This window comes from Protopterus annectens, chromosome 12.part0 (assembly GCF_019279795.1).
Source record: "Protopterus annectens isolate FY-2018-M chromosome 12.part0, PAN1.0, whole genome shotgun sequence".
NCBI lineage: Eukaryota > Metazoa > Chordata > Ceratodontiformes > Protopteridae > Protopterus > Protopterus annectens.
Genome location: NC_056746.1, coordinates 504,568,687 through 504,580,721, shown reverse-complemented (window position 1 = coordinate 504,580,721; position 12,035 = coordinate 504,568,687). Strand labels below are relative to the sequence as shown.

The window sequence follows — 12,035 nt, the reverse complement described above, 5'->3', positions numbered from 1 at the left end:
CCCATCTAAGGCTGCAAAGAACTATACACCATTAGAACCTGCAGTGTAAGAATAATGAACTGAAATACAATTCAGCTGTTTAAAGATGAAATACAAGAGTAAAAATTGACATATTAGAAATTAGTGAACTAAATTGGACTGGAATTGGGTCATTTTACATTAGATAATCATCATATCTTATGTCATGGTCAATGTAAGAATTGATAATACTGTCTTGCAGAGGAAATGGAGCAGCTCTCACAGTTAATAAAAATGATTCCAAAATCAGCAGTTGGTTGCAACCCAAAAATGCTAAAAATATCCCAGTTAGACTACAAAGTAAGTCATTCAACATTATAGTGATATAAGTTTCTGTTCCAATTATGGATGTTGAAGAGGAGGAAGTTGGCCAGTTTTATGAAGATTTGCAGCAACTTTAAAAAAAAAGATGTTAAGTTGAGCATGTCATAGGTGATTGGAATGCTAAAGTTGGTAGTTAAAGTACAGCTAGAATAACGGGCATGTTTGGCCTTGGAGTACTAAATTAAGCGGGGCATAAATTAGTAGAATTCTGACAAGATATTTCACTCATACCTCTCAACCTCTTAGTGGGAGAAATCAGGGCAATGCCTTAAATAATGAGGGGCAAAGGCCCAAAAATAGGGGCAGATTTTAAATACTGCTGTCATAAACTTAGAGAAAATTTGTAGAATAACAAAATTTGTGTTAGCGTGCATTTCTAAAACTCAATTGTATGTCATTATTTGGTGAATTCAATCCTCAGAGATTTGCCAGAAAGCAATAAATTTTCTGAGGAAAAGACTAAAAATATGAGGCAAAAATCCGGATATTCTGTGAAAATCTGGACAGTGGAGAATTATGGTTTCACTGTTGAGAGCAAACACTCTCTTTAGAGTACCTGAAGAGGTATGGGCAAATGTTTGTGATGAAGATTAAGGAAGCAAACTGTCTGCTTTTGGAGGCTTTAGAAGTGGCCAAGGCAAAAAGGATAGCAAAAAGCATTGTAGAGAGGAAAAACTATATGACGTGCAGACTCAGATGCTGAAATCAAAATTTTTGGGAGAAACAACCTCGGATATGAAGGCAATGCAAGTCTAATGGATGAAAGTGAAGAAGAATTGAAGATCCTATTGAAGGTGAAAGTATAAAGTTCAAAACTGGTTTGTTGCTCAGTATACAACATATGTTATCTAGCCCTATCTATCTTTGTAAACAGATGGAGAAGAAGTTGAGGGTTAGCACACCTTACTAGGGTGGTGCAGGGGGGCTTAGCTACCCCTGCACAACCTTTAGTAATGTGTGTTAAACCTAACCCTAACACTAACACTAACCCTGCCCCTGACATTACCTGTACACCTTACTGTAGAAAAAAAACATTCTTTAATACTACCACTGTATAAGAAAGCTCAGACACCTACTACACACATGTACATGCATGTACACACAACACTACCCCTTACCCATCCCCTACTCAAACCCTAACCTGCAAACACTCACATACATAGTAAATCTATCCCCTTACCTAATCCTAGTCCAAAAATACTCAACACACACACACACACACTAAACCTAACCTCCTACTTAAACCTTACTCTAACCCTAATCCAACAATACTCACACACCCACTTAACTCTTTCAATAAAAAACACACTCAGTAAAATAAAACATTTTTCCAAGAGGGGTCCAGGGAAGTAAATATTGTGGGAAGAAATAGCCAGGGAACTGTTATGGCTAGGCTTGTACAGGCCCTAGGGACGATAGCCTAATACCAACCTATGAACAACATAAACAATACTTATAAAAATAGAAAATGCTATTCAGTTTTGCCGGAGGAATGGAACAAAAGATAATCACACTTACATCTAGTGCTTTTGTTCTTTTTGTTACAGAACTTCATCAGAAATTACAATGACTTAAAACTCCATTGCTTTTATATGTATAGCAGTTATCCGGTCAACCAACCAAAAACAATATTCAATAAAATACCCAAATTGTAAAACCCTGAATACAAAACTGTTATATAAATAGTGTCATAAGATGTGTTGTAATAGTAATAATAACAATAAAAAAATGGCTTATCAAGGGCATTAAATAAACAACCAACAACTTTTACAATTCATAATCATGCAGTTTTTAACCTTAAAATACTATTAATTGAAATATTATCATTAATACCAGATGGGATGGGCAGCGTTCAGCTTAACCTGCCAGACTAATTCCATTTTCTCTAAAAATGCCTCTCAAAATATTCCGTGGGACTCTTCCAAAACAATTTTTTTAAATCCCTGCACTCAATAGTATGTTTATATAAGGCATTTATTTTATCCTTTCTCTTTATTCCACATAGATGTTCATAAATCCTTAGCCTCAGAGTCCACGCTATTTTCCCAATATAGAATGCATTGAAGGTCAAACACTGGGCCAAATAAACAACTCCTTCCATGTTACAATTAAACCTACCATTGCCCTTTAGTACCACTGGGAAGGAGGCTGCTACAACATTTGTACCTTTGTAAATATAACAGCATTGTGAACATGCTCCACATTTAGCCATTCCCATTTCCCCTTTTTAAATTTCTCCCTTTTTTGTACATAGACCTTGGCTATTCACCTAATTTCCCTGATAAGTCAGTACTATTAAACACTCCATCCCAAGTCTTACTAATAATGTTCCATAACTCCAAAGTCAAACTATCATAAGTTAAAACCATAGCTAGATTCACATCAGTTTTATGTTGATTATTTTTGTCCTTTATACTAGATAATCCCCTTTTCAAAATGGGCTAAAATTGCTCTTGTCTTTCACTGAGAACCTTACTAGTAACCTCATCCACCAACCATTCCAGACATGCTCTTTCTACAAACATTGTTTTTAATTTGTCAGCCTCCTTTAACAATTTGTTATCATCAGAAGTCCTCCTTGAAATGCACACTAATTGCCCTTTAACAACGTTACGCTTTTGCCAAAAAGGGTGTGTGCTTTCAAAATACAAATAGCTTTTGCACCATGTTTCCTTTCTAAAAATACTACAAACAAATGTCCCATTAACTGTGCTTTGTCGAATGTAAAATCCAGAAAGTTTATTGCCCGAACATCAAAATTCATTGTAAATTTCAAAAATTCAACTGTGTTGTTTAAATATTCAAAAAAGTTCCCTTAATATTTCAATAGGTCCTTTCCAAATCGGTAAAATGTCATACAAAAATGTACAATAACTCACCATGTATTTCCATAGTTTGGATTTAAAAACCTAATTCATCTCCCAGTACCACAATATTAAGTTTGCAAATGTGGGAGCAGCCGCTACACCCATGGCTACTCTCCTAATCTGCTTGTAGTATTCCCCTTCAAAGTAGACAAAGTTGTATCACAAAAGCATCTCCATCAAATCTACCAATAACTGTGTCTTGGTTTGCTCAAAAGTCGTACCCAAAAGTAACGCCTCGCCAAACCAATCCAAACCTACACTGCAAGGTATCACTAAAAATAAATCTTTTAAACTGATAGTCACAAGAACAACAGAATCATTGAACTGCAACTTACCAAGCTCCTCTAAACAATGGCATGAGTCTTTTAACATGTCCTTTGTCATTAAAGAAAGCTTTAAGTGAGTTAAACACATCTTTTGATAATGCTTCAGTTTTTACCCACCATGCCACAATAGCCCTCAGTGGTGGGTCAACAACATCTTTGTGTACCTTTGGGTACCAAATATAGTGGATAGATGCATTTTTTAATGAACAAAAATCTTCAATTCTAAATTCATCCCTGGTCGTCTGAATGTCCCCAATAGTGTAACAATGATGCTTAGAAATAACAGCTTTTTACTGCATACAACAAGTACATTAAGCGCTTTCACCCAGCATATGTGGGCTTCCTCAGAACAATTGCTAAGGCTTCAGTTTAAATTCAAATTTTGGCGCCAAAAGCCCCAATTAAATTGTCCTTAAATACATATAATTCATGTATATACCATATACAAGAACCATTAAAAACTGTTAAAAATTGTGAAAGAACTTTAAAAAAAATATGAATTGTGTGTTTAAACAATTAATGTATATATATATATATATATATATATATATATATATATATAAAATAAGTAAAATATATTGAAATACATATAAGCACTTGCATAAAAATACTAATAATAAACAAACTTATATACTCACATAATAACACTTAAACAGTTATTAAAAATGTGAGTGAATGAAATGTAGTGTTAAAGGATAAAAAATGTTTAATAATCTATAAATAAATCTGAATCAATAGTTCATGGTACCTACAACTACTTATATGCAAGTGTTGTGCATAAACGATATATGATTAATAAAAATGCAGTTTGCTGACTATTAAAAAGTATGTCTACATTCCAGTCCTAATTTAAAATCTTAACCTGATGTTGGTAAATCAGGTCATAACATTCATAACCAACAACTAATTTGTTGATAGTCACCGTTGTTTTAAGACTAAAAGCGGCTTAATGGAAATGTGGTCATTAAGACCTGGTAAAGATGAGGCATCCATGAAGAGTTGCCACCACACTTCCTTATAACTGAGGGTGGCTTTAAAATCTCCCCCCTTGGATCCATTTTAATGATTTTTAAAATTGCAAACTTAAATGTATGAGACTCCTCATGTTTTTCTATATGCCTGTACAGGGCATTGTTAGAATCTTTCCTTCTAATACTGTATATATGAACGCATATACGTTTCCTGAGACACCTCTCTGTTTCTCTTATGCAAAATCCTGCACAGGCAGTACACTTAGCCATGTAAACCACCAATTTCGAGTTGCAATTGCCCTTTTGGAACCTAACTGTAGTGTTGGTAACATTATTCAATGTGATAACATCCTTTTCCAATATAAACGGGCATTGATTGCAACTCCCACATTTGATGATGTGCCTATTAGAAAAGGTGGTGCTCCAACCCCTTTTCGTGTTTTTTTGTTCTAAAAAGTTCTTAATATTCTGACCTATTTGTACACAAATGTCGGCTTACTACCCACTATTTCCATCAAGTCCTGGTCCACTAATATTATATTCCAAAATTTGGTTAATATACTTTTAATCTTAAATACTTGTGGACAGTATTCAAGTATGCACGAGCGCTGATAATTGTCGATTCGTACATCTGCACTTCATCCCTGAATGGAACCTGTGTTCTCGCTATAATGGGCACCTAACAGTGGTGGATATTTTAACCCCCATTCCTTTGTAATATATTGTCTGACATTTTCCATCATGCCCACCCTGTATCCCCTCTCCTTGAATAAACCTGTTATGTAATTCAACTCCTCAGTCATATCCGTGTACTTAGATGTCATGCAGGCTGCTCGAATGCATTGCCCTTTAAATATGTTGTACATAAGTTTTCTAGGATGAAAACTGGAGTATTCAAGATAATCACTGGAAAAAGTGCTTTTTCGATGTGTGCGGGATTTGAATCCCTTGTCTTCACTTGAAATAAAAGTGTCTAAGTAGGCAATCCCTTCATTACTTAAGGAGTATATGAATTTGAGAAATTCACTACTTGTGTTCAAAAAGGTAATGAACTTTTCTAAATCAACTGGGCTTCCATCCCAGAGGATGTATATATCACCCAAAAATCTGGAATAGTACCTGATGTACTGGTGGTAAAGACTGGGAAAGAGAACTAATTCTTCCCAGTCTAGCATCACCAAATTGGCAAAGATGGGGGCACACGCTGCCCTCATAGCTACGCCCCTGGTTTGACGAAAATGTTCCCCCTCGAAGTAAATGAAATTGTTGTCCAGTTCTATAGACATACAATCCATAATAACACATACTTTATCCCACTCAATGTTGGCATGTCTGCTAACAGCATTGCAAAAGGCCTCCAATTCTGCCTCCTTAGGGATACAAGAGAATAAATCAATGACATCAATAGTCATGAAGATAAGCTCCTCCTTCCATCCTTCTGTAGGGTAATTGCTCAAAAATTCCCAAGAATCCTTAACCATATGTGGTATCTTGACGTAAATATGTTTCAACCACACATCAATAGCCTGTCCCAAAGGAAATGTTCTAGAATTACTACCTGAAATAATTAGCCGGAAGGGTGGGTCACTTACGTTTTTGTGTATCTTACTTGTGTACCTACAAACCAGTCTAGCTAGTTTGGGATACTCTACCTTAAAATAGTTATATACATCCGCTGTTATCCTGTTATCGATGTAAAACTCTTCTATGTACGAATCAATGTGCTTATAAGCGATATTGATTTCATTGATAGATACTGTTTCATAATTGCCTGATTGTTGTAAAATATCGTACATCTTAGTAGTGTATTTCAAAGAATCATATAAAACCATGCCCCCCCCCCTTATATGGCTTCATAACACGTATAATAGAATCCTCTTTTAAAGCTTTAAGAATTCTGAACTCATCTCCCTTTAAGTTGTTGTTGACTTTGTTTATCCTCACTTGAGTGTACAATTTGTACATTTCTCTCATAAGTTTTCTCATATACCTCTACATATGGATGCATCAGGGGTGCAAATAAACTTTTCTTCTTTAACTTGGTTGCTGTACTATAGATGTAAGGATAGACTACTGTGTTCTTGTTTTTAAACATTATTGCTAAATTAATCTTTCGCAAGAAGATCTTAATTTCACTAAGGCAATCCGCAAAACGAAACTTGCATGTAAGAATAAATTTCATTCCTTTAGATAACAGGCCAAAATGTGTGGTACCCAGAGTTAAATTGGTATAATTGTAAATCTTAAAATTGTTAAACATGTGGATGACCCCGTCAACAATAATTCCTTTCGGTGTTGGGATCTCATCACCATCTGTGTCTATGTGGGTTAACGTTGACCCCCTTTCCCCCAGTGTTGATTTTTGTATTGCTCAAATTTGGGGATGTAATTGTTCTATCTCATTTCCCCTCCCTTGTACCATTTTGTGTATTGTTGCTGTTTCCAGCCCTTCTGAAAATTTAACCTGTCGTCCTTAAAATGTGTGTATCCCTCACCTTGATGTGCATTCTGATATCCATACTCCTTTCTCTGTACCTTACCCTTACCTTTGTTGGACATGCCATGTTTACTGTCATTCCATACATATGCAGCATCATTTTTGTAATGTTCTACATCCCTGTTAATCTTTTTGCACTTTCTATCATAACACTTTTGTGTCTTATTTTCAACAGTGTGAAACTGCTTAAAATATAACTTCTCCCATTGAGCAAACAATAAATCTTTTATAATCCTTTGGTTAAGTTGTTCAACATCTTGCATTAACTGAAATTGCTTATCATTGATTTTAATTAAACGCTTCATATAACTGAAGCTGAACTGATTAAACAGTTGGTTAAATTCAGTTTTATTCTTATCTGTAATAATAACCCCTACCGGAAGCTTGAAAAAACGCAAACCCATAGGCACTATTTCTAATGTTAGAAATTTATTTTAATAAGCATTGTCCAATTTTAACCCATTAATAATATTTAATTTCTTACCCAAAAGGTAAATAAGATCTCTTAATGTACCATCAGGTAAGGCATTAGATGGAACGTCCCCAGTTTTTCCCTGTACAAATTCATCAAAAACACAATTCGTCTGTAAAACCTGTTTTAAATGAACATCTTTTTGTCCACAATGATTGTCAGTCTGAAAGCTATGAGCAGTACAGGCTACTGGTTTTACAGTACCTTTGCCCCTGTTGCTGACATTCCCTGTAACGTTGGAATATGTTCTCAAGGGTTGGACTCTCTTCGGTTTAGCAGCCGTACGTTTAGCCTCCTCATCATAATCATAGAAAGTAAAATCAAAGGTGAAATCAGAAATATTTGTCTTGCTGCTGTTGCGAGGCTCTGAGTGCATTTGTGTGCAAGGCAAATCAGTGGGTGCACTCCCTCTAAAGCCAGTTCCCTGGCCATTAGGGATATTGTTAGTGTTCAAACCTTTGATAGTTGCTCCAATCGGTTGCTGTGTGTCCATGAACAATTCGGAACTGTTCACTAGTCCCTTGGAGTGTGTAACCCTCTGGACTTCTTCGTCACACAGGTCCTTAGCAATGGTAGGCAATGCCGTGGAAAGTTGCCCACATTAATTTTTGGAAGATTCACCAACCCGTTTCTTCCTGGTAATATTCGAATCCACGTTGGTAAATAGTTCAATAAGTACTCACTTCTCCTTTGAGTGAGATAACTTCCGCCTAAAGTCTCAGCATATCTTCTCTCCCGAAACCCTGGGATACTGGTAAACCATCACCGGTGACATCCATGGCTGGCTACTCCTGAATGAACGAGTCATTGAATAAAAAACAACAAAATTCAATGAAAATCCAATGCTGGTTGCCTGAATGTCCCCAATAGTGTGACAATGGTGCTTAGAAATAACAGCTTTTTATTGCATACAAGAAGTACGTTAAGCGCTTTCACCCAGCATATGTGGGCTTCCTCAGAACAATTGCTAATGAAAAGACTTCAGTTTAAATTCAAATTTTGGTGCCAAAAGCCCCAATTAAATTGTCCTTAAAGACATATAATTCATGTATATATCATATACAAGAACCATTGAAAACTGTTAAAAATTGTGAAAGAACTTTAAAAAATATATGAATTGTGTGTTTAAACAGATGCACTTGGAGCCTTGCAACAGCAGCAAGACAAATATTTCTGATTTCACCTTTGATTTTTCTTGCTATGATTATGACGAGGAGGCTAAACATACGGGTGCTAAACTGAAGAGCGTGCAACCCTTGATAACATATTCCAACGTTACAGGGAATGTCAGCAACAGGGACAAAGGTACTGTAAAACCAGTAGCTATACTGGTCATAGCTTTCAGATTGACAATCATTGTGGACAAAAAGATGTTCATTTAAACAAGTTTTTACAGACAAATTGTGTTTTTGACGAGTTTGTACAGGGAGAAACCAGGGTGTTCCATCTAATGCCTTACCTGATGGTACATTAAGAGATCTTATTTACCTTTTAGGTAAGAAATTAAATATTATTAATAGGTTAAAATTGGACAATGCTTATTTAAATAAATGTTTAACATTAGAAATAGTGCCTATAGGTTTGCGGTTTTTCAAGCTTCCAATAGGGGTTATTATTATAGATAAGAATAAAACTGAATTTAACCAACTGTTTAATCAGTTCGGCTTCGGTTATATGAAGCGTTTAATTAAAATCAATGATGAGAAGCTGTGTCAGTTAATGCAAGATGTTGAACAACTTAACCAAAGGATTATAAAAGATTTATTGTTTGCTCAATGAGAGAAGTTTTATGTTAAGCAGTTTCACACTGTTGAAAAGAAGACACAAAAGTGTTATGATAGAAAGTGCACAAAGGTTAATAGGGCTGTAGAACAATACAAAAATGATGCTGTATATGTATGGAATGACAGTAAACATGATATGTCCAACAAAGATAAGGGTAAGGTACAGAGAAAGGAGTATGGATATCAGAATGCACACCAAGGTGAGGGATACACACATTTTAAGGACGACAGGTTACATTTTCAGAAGGGCTAGAAACAGCAACAACATACAAAATGGTACAGGGAGGAGAAATGAAACAGAACAATTACATCCCCAAATTTGGGCAATATAAGAATCAACACTGGGGGGAAAGGGGGTCAACGTTAACCCACATAGACACAGATGGTGATGAGATCCTAACACCGAAAGGAATTATTGTTGATGGGGTTACCCACATGTTTAACAATTTTAAGATTTACAATTATACCAATTTAACTCTGGGTACCACACATTTTGACTTGTTATCTAAAGGAATGAAATTCATTCCTACATGCAAGTTTCGTCTTGCGGATTGCCTTAGTGAAATTAAGCTCTTCTTGCGAAAGATTAATTTAGCCATAATGTTTAAGAACAAGAACACAGTAATCCATCCTTACACCTATGGTACAGCAACCAAGTTAAAGAAGAAAAGTTTATCTGTACCCCCGATGCATCCATATGTAGAGGTATATGAGAAAACAGTTACGAGAGAAATGTACAAATTGTACACTCAAGTGAGGATAAGCAAAGTCAACAACTAAAAGGGAGATGAGTTCAGAATTCTTAAAGCTTTAAAACAGGATTCTAGTATACGTGTTATGAAGCCAGATAAGGGGGGGGGGGGGGCATGGTTTTATATAATTCTTTGGAATACACTAATAAGATGTACGATATTTTACAACAATCAGGCAATTATGAAACAGTATCTATCAATTAAATCAATATTGCTTATCAGCACATTGATTCGTACATAGAAGAGTTTTACATCGATAACAGGATAACGGCGGATGTATATAACTATTTTAAGGTAGAGTATCCCAAACTAGCTACACTGGCTGGTATCCCAAAGATAAACAAAAACGTAAGTGACCCACCCTTCCGGCTAATTATTTCAGGTAGTAATTCTAGAACATTTCCTTTGGGACAGGCTATTGATGTGTGGTTGAAACATATTTACGTCAAGATACCACATATGGTTAAGGATTCTTGGGAATTTTTGAGCAATTACCCTACAGAAGGATGGAAGGAGGAGCTTATCTTCATGACTATTGATGTCATTGATTTATTCTCTTGTATCCCTAAGGAGGCAGAATTGGAGGCCTTTTGCAATGCTGTTAGCAAACATGCCAACATTGAGTGGGATAAAGTATGTCTTATTATGGATTGTATGTCTATAGTACTGGACAACAATTTCATTTACTTTGAAGGGGAACATTTTCGTCAAACCAGGGACATAGCGATGGGGGCAGCATGTGGCCCCATCTTTGCCAATTTGGTGATGTTAGACTGGGAAGAATCAGTTCTCTTTCCCAGTCTTTACCACCAATACATCAGGCACTGTTCCAGATTTTTGGATGGTATATACATCCTCAGGGATGGAAGCCCAGCTGATTTAGAAAAGTTCATTACCTTTTTGAACACAAGTAGTGAATTTCTCAAATTCACATACTCCTTAAGTAATGAAGGGATTGCCTACTTAGACACTTTTATTTCAAGTGAAGACAAGGGATTCAAATCCCGCATACATCGAAAAAGCACTTTTTCCAGTGATTGAATACTCCAGTTTTCATCCTAGAAAACTTATGTACAACATATTTAAAGGGCAATGCATTTGAGCAGCCCGCATGTCATCTAAGTACATGGATATGATTGATGAGTTGAATTACATAACAGGTTTATTCAAGGAGAGGGGTTACAGGGTGGACATGATGGAAAATGTCAGACAATATATTACAAAGGAATGGGGGTTAAAATATCCACCACTGTTAGGTGCACATTATAGAGAGAACACAGGTTCCATTCAGGGATGAAGTGCAGATGTAAAAAAACATGAAAAGTGCTATGTCAAACCCAGAGCTGTTGGACATGCTACACCTAAAAAAATCCCAATCCCTCCGAGCTACACACTCTAGGGACCTAAACCTTGTCACCACAATAGACAGGACATGCTGGAGGGATAGATTCCTGTCCCAGAGACTTCCCATACTCTGGAACAGACTACCCATCTATGTCAAGCAAAGTTCTTCATTAGCACTCTTCAAGAAAAATCTTGATGAGTGGATGGGAAATAGGACATACACCCTGGGGATCACTTCTGTGTCTCTCGACAGTGGCACAGGAAAATAACCTTCTTGGGTGGCGTAAGCCAGAGAACCTTGTTGGCTAGGCTTATGTAGGCCCTTGGGCCGATAGCCAAGTACCTACCTATGAACCTATGTAGGAATCGACAATTATCAGCGCTCGTGTGTACTTGAATACTGTCCACAAGTATTTAAGATTAAAAGTATATTAACCAAGTTTTGGAATATAATATTAGTGGACCAGGACTTGATGGAAATAGTGGGTAGTAGGCCGACATTTGTGTACAAAATGGGTCGGAATATTAAGAACTTTTTAGAACAAAAAAACATGAAAAGGGGTTGGAGTACCACCATTTCTAATAGTTCAACTTAGAAGGAGAAGGGTCCAGAAGCCCTTGGAGAATGGTGTTATCCTTTTTCTTCAAGGCACAGTGATCTTGGAGTTAGTATATATAGG

At 36.3% G+C, this 12,035-nt stretch overlaps 1 protein-coding gene across 3 annotated transcripts in view; it reads left to right on the top strand.

The window, feature by feature from the left end:
* The window catches only part of VWA3A (von Willebrand factor A domain containing 3A), a 2,208,650-nt gene that overhangs the window by 2,116,438 nt on the left and 80,177 nt on the right, over positions 1–12,035 (top strand). The window lies entirely within an intron of this gene.